This window comes from Pseudophryne corroboree, chromosome 5, assembly GCF_028390025.1.
Source record: "Pseudophryne corroboree isolate aPseCor3 chromosome 5, aPseCor3.hap2, whole genome shotgun sequence".
Taxonomy (NCBI): domain Eukaryota; kingdom Metazoa; phylum Chordata; class Amphibia; order Anura; family Myobatrachidae; genus Pseudophryne; species Pseudophryne corroboree.
The window spans coordinates 630,417,267-630,433,622 of record NC_086448.1 but is presented as its reverse complement, the minus strand read 5'-3'; the positions used below and the strand labels follow the sequence as shown (position 1 = coordinate 630,433,622).

The window sequence follows — 16,356 nt, the reverse complement described above, 5'->3', positions numbered from 1 at the left end:
TACCTCATAGAGGAGCACAAGTAAGTGAGCAAAGCCAATCATAATAAGTGTGAGCATTTGCACACCATGGTGAAGTCCGGCAGCAAAAATCAACTTAAAGAAACATATCAAAAACAATCAAAGGGGAAAACATTGGGACAAATTCAGATGTGGTTGCTATCTTTTGCCGTGCACAATTGCAATTATATGCTAATATAGGCAGAAGCTTACCAGAGCTTAGGAGAGCCCACTGCTGTCGCATTATTTCTGACCAATAGCGTATAGTTGCTGATACATCGGTACCATCATCACAAATTGGGTCATGACGCAAAGTCAGAGTGCCTATGTAGATGCGCAGGCTGAGCTGCTTGCCAGGGATGCAGCGGGCTCTCCAGTATTGAGTAAGATTGCAATTGCTAATTTATGCACGCCCAGAAAACGGCATCTGAACGGCATTGACACGCCTGCATTTACCTGACCACTCGCCATTACCACCCCCAAAGGCAGTCTTCCCGTCACTCACTTTGAGACTAATTCATTTGTCATTACAATTCACTTGCTGCACGCATGCGCAGTAATAAAACATCGGACAATTTGCCTACAATAGACACTTTGTAACCGCATCTGAATTAGGACCAAGAATGTGATAATTATATTTCTATCAAATAAGTGCATGTTTGTGGCATTTTTTCCTGCACGATTAAAGGATGCATTATAGTGCTGGAATAGAAAAGTCCAGGATCTCACTAGATGAAACATTCCCACACTTTGTACTTTTCTGAATACAGTTTCAGCATCTAAAGACACACATGCCTATAACAAATGGTGGTACATTCATACTGACCTATACTGTAAGGCATACATGATCTTCTACTCATCCTAAAGGGGGGTACACACAGAGAGATCCGTGCTCAAATCAAGCACGGATCTCTCCGTGTGTAGGGTGCCGGAGACAGCTATGTGCAGTCACGCGCGTCACTATCGCCGGCTCTAGATTTGGCATGCATGCATGAATCTAGTGACATCGCTCATTTCACCGCTGGGTACTGAGAGGGGGGAGAGATGTGCGCTGAGCGGTCTGTGCTAGATCGCTCAGCACACCTTCCCCCCATGTGTACAGGGCTTACATTGTTTATATTCAAGAGTAGTCATTGTGATAGCTCTAAAAACTCTCTTGATAAAGCCTTCTCTGCAGGCCACAGTACATGTACAATTAGTCCTAGCGCTTCCAATAATTAATTGTGAAACTAAGCCAGCACAGATGCTAGGAAAGTAATCATTTACTTACCATACTTAAATGATAAAGAGCTTGCCTAAGATTATTTGTGAGAAACAGTTGGGAAAAAAGAGGCAGATTGCTTTAGTGGTGTGAATAAGCAGTAAATGACAGAGCCACCAACTCTGACCATTGTATTGGGAGGGGTGGCTGCCAGTCTGGTCACAGAATATACTCCATCAGCTGCACAGTGTCACTAGCTGGCCTAAGGGTCCATATGTAAAGCAGAGTGTCATGGCTGGGAATCACAGAATCATTTTGTTTGCTTCTTTGATAATTTACCAGAAACATGAAGCATCACATGACTCGTTCAGCCACACATCAGCACTAGTACCCACTGTAAAAACAGGCAAACAGTCTACCAATGGAGGACAATGTATATATGCATTTTGATACACTAATCAGGATGCACACTCACATTAATCTAAGCCTATCAGTAGGTGCAAGTTCCCCAAAAAATGTCAGTCAACTTGGTCTGTCAAGGGGTTGTCTAGAAACATCGATTAATGAGACAAAGAGCAGAAATTAGAGTGCACCCAAAGTAGTGCACGATTCACAAGACACATCAACAATCCCCTAATACAGAATTCTTGCACAGCCCACAGTAGTAAAATAAAAAACCCTTAACACTATGATGGAAAACATGCTAGCTCCACGTGTCCCCCTCGTCACTAAAAATGGGCAAATATCACATTTATAGATAAGCACTGGGTGTTTTAAAAGGTGCTCATTTACAGAGCTACGTTCAAGATACTGGCTGTCAGGATACAGACAGCCAAAATATTGATGCCGGAACCCCGACAGCCATCAGAACACAGACGCCAGAATCCAGAAGGTGAGTATAACCAGGACGGCTAGGGTTAGGCTGCGGACGGGGGGTGTTAGGGGGAAATTAGACACCACTGGGGAGGAGGTTTTTTTTGTATAGGCTGCGGTAAGTGGAGGGGTTAGGTTTAGGCCCTAACTGGGGAGGATAGTGTTAGACACTAATGGGGAGGCTTAGGGTTAGGATGGTTGGGAGAAGAGTTAGAAGCCTATACACACTCAACATTGGGATATTCAACATTGGGATGCCGGCAACTGTATTCCGACCGCCGGCATGCAGTCTGCTGGTATCTAATACCCAACCTGGTAATACCTACTGATGCAAAAACAGTGCCTAAGCAACAGGTTACTGTATGACTGACTGGTAACACTAGTCAGGGCCTTGCAAGACATCCTTATCTAACTATAGAACTGGCTGTGTAAAAGTTTCAGGTTTGCACCTAAAACGGAAAACCAGTACAGCCACTGGTGAGACTGTGAATAACATGTGGAAGCCCAATCAACTGCTCTCTTCCATCCAACCCAACTGATGCGGTTTACTCTGCGATATATTCCAAACTGAAAAAAAATTGAAACCCCCAAAATATATGCAGGGAAGAGAAAGGAAGGAAATGAAATGGGAAGAGCCAATGATCAGTAGTTTCAATTAAAGGCTGATAACATTAGTAGTATAATCATAAAGTAACAGTTTATTAGTAGCAATTTAGTCATTTAACAGTCTGTCCTATAAAAAACAAAATGGACAACCATCTGCTTAACACAAGATAATCAGAAGCTGGCTACATGAAACAATGCTCCTGTGTAGAACATGAAGTCATTGCTGAACACAGCAATAGTCAGCCATTAAAATTTGCTAACTTTAACAAACACTGGATACAGCCTTTAGCATTTTTAATCAATTCTTTACTGCTTTTGTAAATATGAGCAAATCAATCACTACACATTGACAGGTGAGCACTGAATAGTACAATGCACCAGAGGTGAATGATAATGTATATATATATATACTGTACCTTCAAAGTGCATATTCCATAAATGTAAAAGTGATAAATGGGCATTTTATTCTGACAGACATAAGGATATGCCAAGGTTGTTTTAATTAAAAAAAAAAAAAAAAATTGTTGTTATGTATGGTCGTTTCTTAGTTCAATACTCCACAGCATCCCTTACAGGTAGTTAAAATACAAAACAAATGGATGGTATAGAGCAGAGCTCCTGCTTTCTGCCAGTGTCATTTGCAGTCTCTACTGAAACAGGCAGTGTTTATTTTACTCTGCTCAACGCAGTGATTTTCCTTAAGTCCCGGGTGGTGTGCCATTCTCACATCAGCCTGCCATCGTACATGAATATTCTGGACACAAAAGAGCTTCTGTGCACAGTTACTACTGTCATTCTGTATGTCCTAGGGATGGCCAACAAAGCTTAAGTGTGAACCAAAACGGTTTCTCCACATTCCACAAACTGGAAGACAGATTGTCCACACTACAAACATTCGCAACACTGTTTGAGCCCGATACCAAACAGGGAAAGACAACAGTACAGAGTGAAAACTCAAGCAGATAAGGGCCCCCATACACTAGAACGATAATGCCCGATTTCAGCCAATTTTCGGACATTCGGGTGAAATTGGGCATTTTGGAGGTGTTTCCGATCCGATCCGCATTCCCGTATGGGTCGGATCAGCTCCCCTAGATCGTTAGAGCTGCACTCGTGATATGTCGGTTCCCGCAGGCATGGCTGGGATCGCATACAATATATTGCATGCAAAATGTACCAAATTGTTTGGAATCTATGGAACCACTCCTGGAAGCTCCCGGGAGAGTTCAAAGGAAATCGCCTCCGACTTCAGCCTCAGACATATCGTTCTAGCGTATGGTGCCCTTTATGATCCTATGGTATAAGATTGGAACATTTAACAAGTTGAGCGTGCATGTGACAAAACTCTTTTTTGGTGGAAAAGGAGAAGAATCTGTTCAAAATGCAGTTCTCAGCCTAAGAAAATATATCATTCTGAACATGTTTGAGATCTTATTGCCTGCATGAAGCTAAATTTGTTACCAGAGAGGGTGATAATGCTTATACAAGGTGTTAAAGATCAAGGTCTTTAATAGGAGCAGATGTGGAAGATAGGTGCTTTCATTTTTAATTGGCTTATCCAGGTGCTGTGGAAAATGCCCCTAGTGAAGAGTCTGGGGAAACGGGGGCACCTAGAAAGCTTAACAGGATAATAAGAAAATGTAGTACACCATATTGGAGCATGCAAAGCTACTGGCTAAACCAAGTAAACATCCCCAATATTCAAAATTATTATTGCCAACATGAAAACCATGGGAATGATCTTTCAAGTGGTAATGGTACAGGGAGGGATGGAGATAGTACAAACCCCAGGAGGCTTGGAAAGCAGTCCTGCACCTGTAGGTGCTGACACAGAGTCGAAGAGAGTCACTAGGCTAAACAAGATATAAGATTGTGGAGTCTAAAGCTAGGTACACACTATACATATTTTTATTCGTCCCGACAATCAGGGTGATTTTCAGCAAGTGGAAGAATCAGATATCGGCAGCACAAGCCAAGAGATAAACTACAGCGCCTTGCTAAAGTATTCACCCCCTTTGCATTTTTCATGTTTTGTTGCCTCACAACCTGGAATTAAAATGGATTGTTTGAAGGTTTGCATCATTTCATTCACAGAACATGCCTACAACTTTGCTTCACAATAAAATTTAAAAAAATCTTCAAACAACAAATAGGACAAAATAACTAAAAACTTCAGCGTGCAAAACTATTCACCCCCCTAAAGTCAGTACTTTGTAGAGCCACCTTTTGCAGCAATTACAGCTGCAAGTCGCTTTGGATAAGTCTCAATGAGCTTGCCACATCTTGCCACTGGGATTTTCGCCCATTCCTCAAGGCAAAACTGCCCCAGCTCCTTCATGTTTGATGGTTTCCGCTTGTGGACAGCAATCTTCAAGTCTGACCACAGATTCTCAATTGGATTGAGATCTGGGCTTTGACTAGGTCATTCCAACACATTTAAATGTTTCCCCTTAAACCACTCAAGTGTTGCTTTAGCAGTATGCTTTGGGTCATTGTCCTGCAGGAAGGTGAACCTCCGTCCCAGTCTCAAATCATAGGCAGACTGAAACAGGTTTTGCTCAAGAATATATCTGTATTTAGCACCATCCATCTTTCCCTTGACTCGAAACAGTTTCCCAGTCCCTGCTGCTGAAAAACATCCCCACAGCATGATGCTGCCACCACCATGTTTCACTGTGGGGATGGTGTTCTTGGGGTGATGGGATGTGTTGGGTTTGCACCAGAAATAGCGTTTTCTTTGGTGGCCGAAAAGTTAAATTTTAAGGTGCATACACACGGAGAGATTTTAACTATGAGATATTTTGACTGAGCGTTTTCCCTTGAACTGGCAGTAGAAGATTTTGACTAACTTTTCCAGCGATTTTGACTAACTTTACCAGCGATTTTGGCTAACTCATTTAAGCAAGGGGATGCTTTTTCATTTCCAGCGACCTAGCCAAAATTAACTTGCCTGCACAGTCTATTTTTAGCAGCGATAGCGACCTTTTATATAAACACTTTTTTTATATAAAAAACTTTTTCTCATTTCAATTCACCAACTTAGACTATTTTGTGAAGAGCCATCACATAAAATACAGATTAAAGTAAAGAAATAAAATTACCGGTTGTAAAAACAAAATCGGTAAAACTCCAAGGGGGGGGGTTGGGGGTTGGGTGGTGGTGAATACTTTAGCAAGGTATTATATATTCAAGAGTTGTGCTGGTGTGTACAATAGCAGCTCAAGTTAGGTTAATAGAACGGCTGTGGAAATGAGTGCTGTGTGTGCGCTAACTGCAGCAATAACATGTTAGCTTGTGTCAACAAAGTAGAATTAAAGGCAAATACACTTTGTTGCTAATTAGCGATAGCATTCTAGCTCTTTTCTGTGTGGCTGTAGTGGTCTCTCACTTTAAATGACCAGCACATAGCCACAGCTGCAGTGTCCATCAAGGAACAGAGACTGAAGGGGGCGTGGCTACGATGGGCATGGAGTAGCACGTACTGTGCTGAGCTCTCCTGCCTGAACATCCTGTTATATATCCCGATGGCTCCCCCCCCGGGTTTCGTGGGTGCCCTGGACCTGCCTTACCGTTTGGTGGACCCATCGGAGTGTCTCTGTCCCTGATCTGCTGCCCTGCCTGTGTGACTGGCCGCCGGGACGGCTTCGGCCTGTACTCTGCTGCGTCACGTGGGACGCGGTGTCCGTGACGGCGGGGATCGGAGCGCTGCCTCTGCAGGGTCTGTCGGGCTCCTGGGAAGTGATCTGCGGTGGTGTGCGCCCTCTGCCCTCCTCCCTTCTGCTGCCGCTCGGTCCCGCTGCCTGAGTGCGGTCTCCCCTGCTCCGGCCGCGGCTGCCCGCGCTACTTCCGGATGGCGGCCGGGAGACGCGCACGGACTGCACCTCCTGACCTCCTGCTAGGCTGGGCGTGCCCCCCCCTCCCCCTCACCCCCGCTTCTCCCTGTGTCGGTTACCTCCTGCCTGCTGCTGATGCCGGAGGGGCCATGCTGCTGCTGCCTTGGATGATAAAGCTCCACAAATCAGGCCACATATAAAGTACCTCCCAGGTGCTTCCAGCTGTCAGTGAGAACTACTGCTGGGGCTGGCATTTAGGTTTTTTCCCTCTACAGTCAACTGTCCAAGAGTCAGAGGTGCTCCACTGTGGGGTGTCATTCATATTGGGCTGCACGGAGCCCCCCCCGTCTCTTCTCCCCCCTCCAGAGTTGCATGTGGGGCTTGGGAGATAGTGATTTAAGCTCTCACCCCTAGTCATTATCTGCTCAATACTCCCGGCTCACAGCTCCCCCTGCTGCATATTTATTACCTGAAATATAGGGCTGTGACTTTTTCTCTTTTCATTATATATATCCGGCTGGAGGCTGCTGGCCCACCATTGTGCGATTCCTGATTTGTTGATATAGCACTGACTGGAAGACTGTCTACTTGTCTTACCATAACTCTCTCATATAGTGCTGCAATTCCCCTTGGGGGTGAATATAACGATTATTATGGGGAAAAATTCTCAGGCTGCGGCCAAGCTTGAAAAATACGCTAGGAATCCTCCTGCACAAAATAAGAGAAAGGGGGGGGGGGGGGGGTCACAGAATGGCTCCTCTCCTCCCTCTCCGGCTACAAGTGCTGGCTCCAACCCCCCTGAAGCTTCAGAGGATGCTATCCAAAGGGTACTGGATGCAGCTAATGCCAGCGAAGGCAGGCTGGCCGACAAGATCACTCAGGTACAATCGGATCTCTCTTTAATCCTTCAGGATCTACAACGCGTTAGAGAGAGAGTGGGGGAGGCGGAAACCCGTATTTCTACTGTTGAGGACACTGTGGCTCCGCTTGGCCGATGCACCGCTGCCCTTGAATCCCAGATGACGGAGGTGCAGAAAAAGTTGACCGATTTGGAGGGGCGCCTGAGACGGAATAACATTCGGTTTGTGGGCCTGCCTGAGAAGGAAGAGGGTGATGCACCTGAGCGGTTTTTGGAGAAGTGGCTCCTAGATTTCTTTGGGACGGATGCTTTTACGTCACACTATGCGGTGGAACGAGCACATAGAATCCCTATGAGGCCACTACCGCCAGGTGCTCCTCCTCGAACATTTATAGCTAAATTCCTACACTTCAAGGATCGGGACATGGTTCTAACCCTGGCACGCACCAAGGGCCCACTCAAGTGGAATGGTACCCGGATCTCGGTGTTTCCTGATTTTGCGGTCGACATCCAGAAGGAGAGATCCCAATTCCTTCCAATCAAGAGACGTCTTCGAGAGCTCAATCTCCCTTATGCTATGCTCTTTCCCTCAAAGTTGCGGGTGGTCTCAGGAGGAGAGACAAAATTCTTTCTGACCCCGCGGGAGGCGGCGACATGGCTTGACCGGCAGTTCCCGGCCGGGCGCGCTCTGGCAAATGACTGAGTGTCACGATTACCCACGGATTGAGCTGCGATATATGTCCTCAAATATTTTGTGCCTACAGTTATTCTATTAATGTTTGTTGACTTTTTCCTTTTAGGGGGCCTTTACTGGTAGTATATTGAATGTTGCACTTGCTGTTGGTTCCCTGCTTGGATGGGGGGTTGGGTGCTGCCTTGGCCCTGGGGGGGTTAGGTTATGGTGGGGGAGCAATGCCTGCCCTTGGCCACTGTATTTTTTTTGTCCTCTTTACTAGTTGTTTAGTTGTTGGGAGGTTATTTTGGGGTTAGGTATGCCACAGTTCGGGCCGGTATACAGGGGGGGGGAGGGGGGGGAGGATTTAATGGGTTGATGTTTTTTATGCATTGCTGCTGCAACATATTTAGCGACATTTTTTGTGGGCAGTTACTTTCCTGTCTATTTGGGATACCTTCAATGTTTTGGACACACTTAACACTTAGCGCTACTATGTATTATGGCTTCACTTAGTCTAAAAATTTTATCCTGGAATGTGCGGGGCATTAATGATAAAATTAAAAGGGCCCTGGTGCTTCGGCAGATTAGGCAGTACTCCGCAGATGTTATTTGCCTTATGGAGACGCACCTGGAGGGAGCCAAAGTTCTATCACTTAAAAAGCCATGGAGAGGGTGGTCGTACCACTCCACTCATACCTCCCATTCCAGAGGCGTCTCCATCCTGATCCGCAGATCTGTCCCGTTTGTTGTGGGCCAGGTACAGGTGGACCGGTGGGGAAGATATATTTTTCTTAACTGTCAGATAAATTCCATGTCTTTATTATTGTTGGCTATTTATATTCCTCCACCATACTCCCCGGAGGTTCTACGCAAAGCTGCTGATTTTATGTCCCTTTACCCCAACATTCCCACTGTTTGCATTGGGGATTTTAATAATGTCATGGATCCTGGAGTGGATAGATTTAGCACCAATGTCACTGTGCCTCGTCCACGTCCGGGTAACTTCGCTTTGTTAGTGGAGGGTATGGGCCTGGTGGACGTCTGGAGAGCACGGCATCCGGCTGCTCGCCAGTTCTCCTGCTTCTCTCCTACTTACTCCTCCTTTTCTAGGATTGATATGGCCCTGGTCTCCCCCTGTATGATTCCCAAAATTGATGATGTCCAATATGCAACTAGAGGTATCTCTGACCACTCTCCAATACTGTTGAATCTGGATACTGGGGGTTCCCGTGGGCAGTTGTTTTGGAAATTTAACTCATTCTGGCTTTCACAGATGGGCACTGGAGCGGAGCTTGAGCTTGCATGGCGGGAGTTCTTGGAGCTAAATGGGGGTACTGCTGGCCCAGCAATCCTCTGGGACGCATTTAAAGCATTTATACGAGGTTCCTTAATTAGACGGGTTGCTACTTTAAAAAATGGCTACAAGCTCCAGGAAATGGAACTTGAAGCGTCCTGCAGGTCCCTAGAAATCCAATATTTGCAAGATGGATTGGTTGCCTCCAAGGACGCATGGTTGCTTGCGCAGTCCAAATGGAGAAACTGTCTGTCTGATAAAGCCAAATACCGGTTACTGTATGCCCAACACTCTTATTATGCTACGGGCGATAGACCTGGCACTTATCTAGCACATTTAGCGGCGGCAGATAGATTCTCCAATACTGTCCTTGCGATAGGCGGGGATGATGGTGTAACTTATGTAAAAACCCCGGAAATAGTGGACCAATTTGTTGCTTATTATAAAAGTCTGTATAGTACGAGATTATCGGCGGATTTAACGGAAATAAATGAGTATCTTGCTGGTATACCATTGCCCTCGCTCTCTAATGTGGCAGCTGAATTCCTTGATTCCCCTTTGTCATTGACGGAAATGAAATAGCCGTAAAGTCATTTCCTGGAGGCAAGGCACCAGGGCTAGATAGACTTCCCATTGAGCTATATAAGAAACATATTGACTTTTATGGCCCTAAGTTGCTTACTCTGTTCAATGACCTGTTGGAATTGGGGTCGCTACCGGATTCTATGACTGAGGCTTTGATAATAGTGCTACTGAAGCCGGATAAGAACCCGGAGCGGGTAGATTCATATAGACCTATCTCGCTACTTACAACTGATGTCAAGGTCTTAGCAAAGATCCTGGCACTTAGACTGAACTCCGTTATTACCCAAATTATACACACAGATCAGACCGGTTTTGTGCCGGGGCGGTCCACTCTAACTAACCTTAGGCGCTTGTTCACGCACCTACAGGGCCCACGCGGGGACGCCGACACTTCTGTTGTGGTGTCCCTTGACGCTGCTAAAGCTTTTGATTCAGTGGAGTGGGCGTTCTTGTGGGGGTCTATGGCCCGCTTCGGCATTGGACCACGCTTTATACGGTGGGTCAAGTTACTTTACTCTGCCCCATCAGCTAGGGTCTCGATAAATGGATTAATTTCATCTGCATTTCCTTTAGCCAGGGGTACAAGGCAGGGCTGTCCACTATCCCCTATCCTCTTTGCTTTGGCAGTGGAGCCCTTGGCGTGCTTGGTGCGTTCTGACTTGCGGGTGGGAGGGTACCGGGTGGGCTCCGCCACAGACAAAATTGCTCTATACGCGGATGATATTCTGCTGTTTATATCAGACTACTGCAATACCATGCCACATGTGTTGCGTATTATTGACACCTTTGGCGGATACTCTGGCCTGTCCATTAATTGGGATAAGTCCTGCATATTGCCCTTTCAGGGTGCTTGTCCTGGTGTCCCGCCCGTGGCCCTCCCTCTTCGCTGGGTGGACTCATTCAAGTACTTAGGAATCTGGGTCACAAATAATCCTTCTCAATACTTTTCCCTAAACATAAAACCTCATATAGATTATTTGCATTCCCGTATTGCGGTGTGGGGGACTCTACCTCTAACTAGAACGGGTAGAATTAATTTAGTGAAAATGGTGGCCCTGCCTAAGTTGCTGTATGTGCTGCAGCACTCCCCTGTCTATCTCCCATTAAAAACCTTTTGGAAAATAGATAGTGTTCTGTCCTCTATCGTATGGTCTAAACGCAGGGTCAGAATAAAATTCAACACCCTCACACGCTCCCGTGATTCTGGGGGCCTGGGCCTCCCTAAATTCAGATTGTATTATCTAGCGGCACAAATGGTGCATATTAGTAAGTGGTTACATGATCCTGCTAGAGATGAATTGATCTCCCGAATTCTCTATGTAACAGATCGGAATTGCACCCCATTACAACTACTATTGAGTGACAATGTAGCAATACTTGACCTTCCCGTTGTCAAACAAGCAATTATGGTATGAAGACAGACGCATAGACTGCTCCGGGGAGAGGGTTGGGATCCGGAAACGCCTCTGGCGTACGCACATTCTCTTAACGAGCTTGCATCATTACAGATAATGGAGGTCTGGTGCCGCCGGGGAGTGCAGTCTCTTGGGCAATTGTATCATATGGGTATCTTTAAGTCTTTCCAACAATTGCAGGAGGATTATAATATCCGATCCTTCTATTTTTATCGATATCTAAAACTCCGCCATGCTTGTCAAGTTCAGTTTGCAAACGCTCCCCTGATGCTCCGGGACACACCAGTTAGGGAACTATTTGTTAATCTTCAAAACTGTACTATTTCCATATTTTACTCTGCTTTACTACGTGCATATCATGGTGAGACCCTACTTTCTCTTAAATCTAAATGGGAATGTGATCTGGGGCCCATATCTAATGACACTTGGGAGGATGCGCTGGGTGCCTCTAGGGTGGCGACCACAGCGGTCCGGTACCAGCAGGTGCATCTTTTTGTTTTACATAAGAGTCTATATTACTCCTGAAAGATTAATGAAATTCGGAGGAAGGGTGGATTCTAGATGTCCCAAGTGTGCTCTGGATGGAGGTACCTTCTGGCACATGATATGGTCCTGTAGGATAGTTAATGCATTTTGGCAGGAAGTACTCAGGTTTATGGTCTCCACCGGGGTTCCTGCTGATGTGCTGTCCCCTCTTGTGTGTGTGCTTTCGGTGGTGGATGAGGAGTTGCTGGATACCCCCTTCAGGCGTTATGTTATCAACCTGTGTGCTCTTGCACAGGTTTCTATAGCCCAGGCGTGGATGGCACCTGATGGCCCAGATATTGACTCATGGATTGCCTTAGTGAATACTACAGTGGCACATGAAAGATTTGTCTATGTGTCCAGGAAAGCCATTATTAAATATTATGCGATATGGGATAGGTGGCTATCATCGCCATATGCTAAGAGTGCCCGCATTGCTCTGCCTGCGGATGCGAGCTTAACTTCACCATAATCATCCCGGGGTTATATGAGGAGGCTAGGAGTTGGTACTGCTTGCACAATCTTGTTATTTACTATATATCACACTCAAGACACTACCCCCTATGTTTGATGGCGTTGATTGTTTACTTATATATATATATGTGTGTGCGATATTATATATGTTGCTTGATTTTGTTGTTGACAGCAATGCTTTAGACTTAGGATATAAGTATGTATTGTGATATGTACAAAAAAGGAAAAAACTGTTTCAATAAAAAGTGTTGAATTTAAAAAAAAAAGGAACAGACTGAAAGCAGTGTCTTTTATGCTCAATGCTCAGCCATGTTTACATTATTTATTTACATTTTTATTATATATCTTACAATTGTTTCTATGTGTACAATTGTTTATGTGTATACGTATTTTAGTAAAGCTACATTGCATATGCTTTATATTATAAATTTTAATCAAAGTAAGGCTTTTGCCTCAGTTCCCTTAGGCTATGTACATATAAGAACGACATCGCAAACCACGCAGTGTCATCCACAAAGGGATCCAACATCGGCAAGTGCATACTCACTTGCCAATGATGGCTGCGACGGGGGAAGGTGCGAGGCCATGCTGCATTCGGCAGCATGGCCCTCGTAAGCAATATCAAACGTCAAGCCTGCATGCAGATCCAACGTGCGATGCAGGATATGACCCACGGAAGCGCGCGTCGCATCCTGTATCAAGCGTACACACTATACAATATCGCAACGAACCGGCGAATCAGCCAGATCGTATGCGATATTGCATAGTGTGTATGCACCCTTCGATCAGGAGGGCAAAGGCTTTAGCATCAAACATCCTTTCCAAGAAACCCTCAGAAGCCTAGTGCAACATTTTGGACCAGAGGAGACAAAACAAATAAGTCAAAGGCTAAACAATATCTCATGAAATCAGTGAACTTTTTCCTCATGTCTATCAGCAAACCGGAACTTCTCTTTTCTCTTATCCACAGATCTTCAGGATGCTTACATTCATATTCTAGCTGTTCAACATAGTAAATATCTAAAGGTTCTGAATCTGGGGACAACACTTCCAGTTCACTTCTCTGCCTTTCTGCCCGACAACATCTACAAGAACCTTGACAAAGTTGCTAATGACATTAATAGGGGAATTAAGAAAACAGGTGTTTAAGTTGTGGTCATACGTGGATGACAATTTGGTGTTGTGAAAGTGAGGACAAACAGTAACAGCCAGGACCATCACAGATGATAACATCTCAGCATAGATATGGCTGGATTGTGAATCAATTAAGAAAATTCAACTCATTTAATCATAACGAATAAACATTCTAGAAGAATTAAAAATACCAAACAAAACAGGTAACAATCAGTGGAAAGATGTTTTAAGAAACAGATGCATCAAAATATTACAGTAAAGAAGGGCACCAGACTGTTATGGATATTCCCTTCCACCATAGTAGTAGCTCGCTGAACAATGTGGCTCTTTCACAATCTTCATCTAGAACTCTTAATGACGTTAGATCTCAAGCAGATTTCTCTAGATCACAAAGAACACTCTAAACTGGTGGCAATGCTAAAGACTCAAGGGATGTCACTGGTTAATGCTAACAGAGTACAGCACTAAAGGATGGAGGGCCCAGCACAAAGGACATGGTCACGGAATGAAAGTTCACATAAATATTATGGCAACACCAGCAGTATGATAAGCAATTAAAATTTCATCAGCACTAGAGCATGTCAAAATATTTTCCGATAATTGGACAATGGTGGCCTTCATAAAATCAACAAGGGGGCATCAGAAGAAATACAATACTATAGGTAGTGGCAGAACGTATCTTGGGCAGTAAGAATACTACAGTCACTTTCAACATTTTATGTCTCAGGCAAAGTGGATTATCTGAGATGAAGGCAAGTAATTCTGAAGGAATGATCGTCTCAGGAAGTCTTCAGAGCCAATGATAAAAAGCGAACATTATGGCACCGGGTGAAAAGGCAGAGGTACCAAGATGCGTCTCTCTCTACAAGATCATGGAGTAACAGAAAGAGTATTACATATTGTCAATAGCGCATGACACAGTGCTATGGGCTTTATCTATCAGCACTGTATGTTTAACTGGGGGCCAACTTGTCTTCAGTAGAATTTATTATTCATTTCTACCAAGCAGTGAAAAGAATTGCCCTCTCCATCAGGTTATTAGTGGCTCAACCGGAACACTATTTAGTGTTTCAGGCACTAAAAGATGCACAGCTTGAACTAATGCTTGAAGTTACTCGGTGATGGATGATGTTAAAAATAAAGAATTTACTTACCGATAATTCTATTTCTCGTAGTCCGTAGTGGATGCTGGGGACTCCGTAAGGACCATGGGGAATAGCGGCTCCGCAGGAGACTGGGCACAAAAGTAAAGCTTTAGAACTACCTGGTGTGCACTGGCTCCTCCCCCCATGACCCTCCTCCAAGCCTCAGTTAGGATACTGTGCCCGGACGAGCGTACACAATAAGGAAGGATTTTGAATCACGGGTAAGACTCATACCAGCCACACCAATCACACCATATAACTTGTGATCTAAACCCAGTTAACAGCATGATAACAGAGGAGCCTCTAGAAAAGATGGCTCACTACAGCAATAACCCGATTTTTTGGTAACAATAACTATGTACCAGTATTGCAGACAATCCGCACTTGGGATGGGCGCCCAGCATCCACTACGGACTACGAGAAATAGAATTATCGGTAAGTAAATTCTTATTTTCTCTGATGTCCTAGTGGATGCTGGGGACTCCGTAAGGACCATGGGGATTATACCAAAGCTCCCAAACGGGCGGGAGAGTGCGGATGACTCTGCAGCACCAAATGAGAGAACTCCAGGTCCTCCTCAGCCAGGGTATCAAATTTGTAGCATTTTACAAACGTATTTGCTCCTGACCAAGTAGCTGCTCGGCAAAGTTGTAAAGCCGAGACCCCTCGGGCAGCCGCCCAAGATGAGCCCACCTTCCTTGTGGAATGGGCTTTTACAGATTTTGGCTGTGGCAGGCCTGCCACAGAATGTGCAAGCTGAATTGTACTACAAATCCAGCGAGCAATAGTCTGCTTAGAAGCAGGAGCACCCAGCTTGTTGGGTGCATACAGAATAAACAACGAGTCAGATTTTCTGACTCCAGCCGTCCTGGAAACCTATATTTCCAGGGCTCTGACACGTCTAGCAACTTGGAGTCCTCCAAGTCCCTAGTAGCCGCAGGCACCACAATAGGTTGATTCAGGTGAAAAACTGAAAACCACCTTAGGGAGAAACTGAGGACAAGTCCTCAATTCCGCCCTGTCCGAATGGAAAATCAGATGAGGGCTTTTACAGGATAAAGCCGCCAATTCTGACACGCACCTGGCCCAGGCCAGGGCCAACAGCATGACCACTTTCCATGTGAGATATTTTAACTCCACATATTTAAGTGATTCAAACCAATGTGACTTTTTTGGAACCCAAAAACTACATTTAGATCCCAAGGTGCCACTGGAGGCACAAAAGGAGGCTGTATATACAGTACCCCTTTCACAAACGTCTGAACTTCAGGGACTGAAGCTAGTTCTTTTTGGAAGAAAATTGACAGGGCCGAAATTTGAACCTTAATGGACCCCCATTTCAGGCCCATAGACACTCCTGTTTCCTGGAAATGTAGGAATCGACCTAGTTGAAAATTCCTCCGTCGGGGCCTTACTGGCCTCGCACTACGCAACATATTTTCACCAAATGCGGTGATAATGTTTTGCGGTTATATCTTTCCTGGCTTTGATCAGGATAGGAATGACTTCATCCGGAATGCCTTTCTCCTTCAGGATCCGGCGTTCAACCGCCATGCCGTCAAACGCAGCCGCGGTAAGTCTTGGAACAGACAGGGTCCTTGCTGGAGCAGGTCCCTTCTTAGAGGTAGAGGCCACGGATCCTCCGTGAGCATCTCTTGAAGTTCCGGTTACCAAGTCCTTCTTGGCCAATCCAGAGCCACGAATATAGTGCTTACTCCTCTCCATCTTATAATTCCCAG

General features: G+C 45.2%; 1 protein-coding gene across 2 annotated transcripts in view; it reads right to left on the bottom strand.

The window, feature by feature from the left end:
- The window catches only part of MIB1 (MIB E3 ubiquitin protein ligase 1), a 216,298-nt gene that overhangs the window by 78,545 nt on the left and 121,397 nt on the right, over positions 1-16,356 (bottom strand). The window lies entirely within an intron of this gene.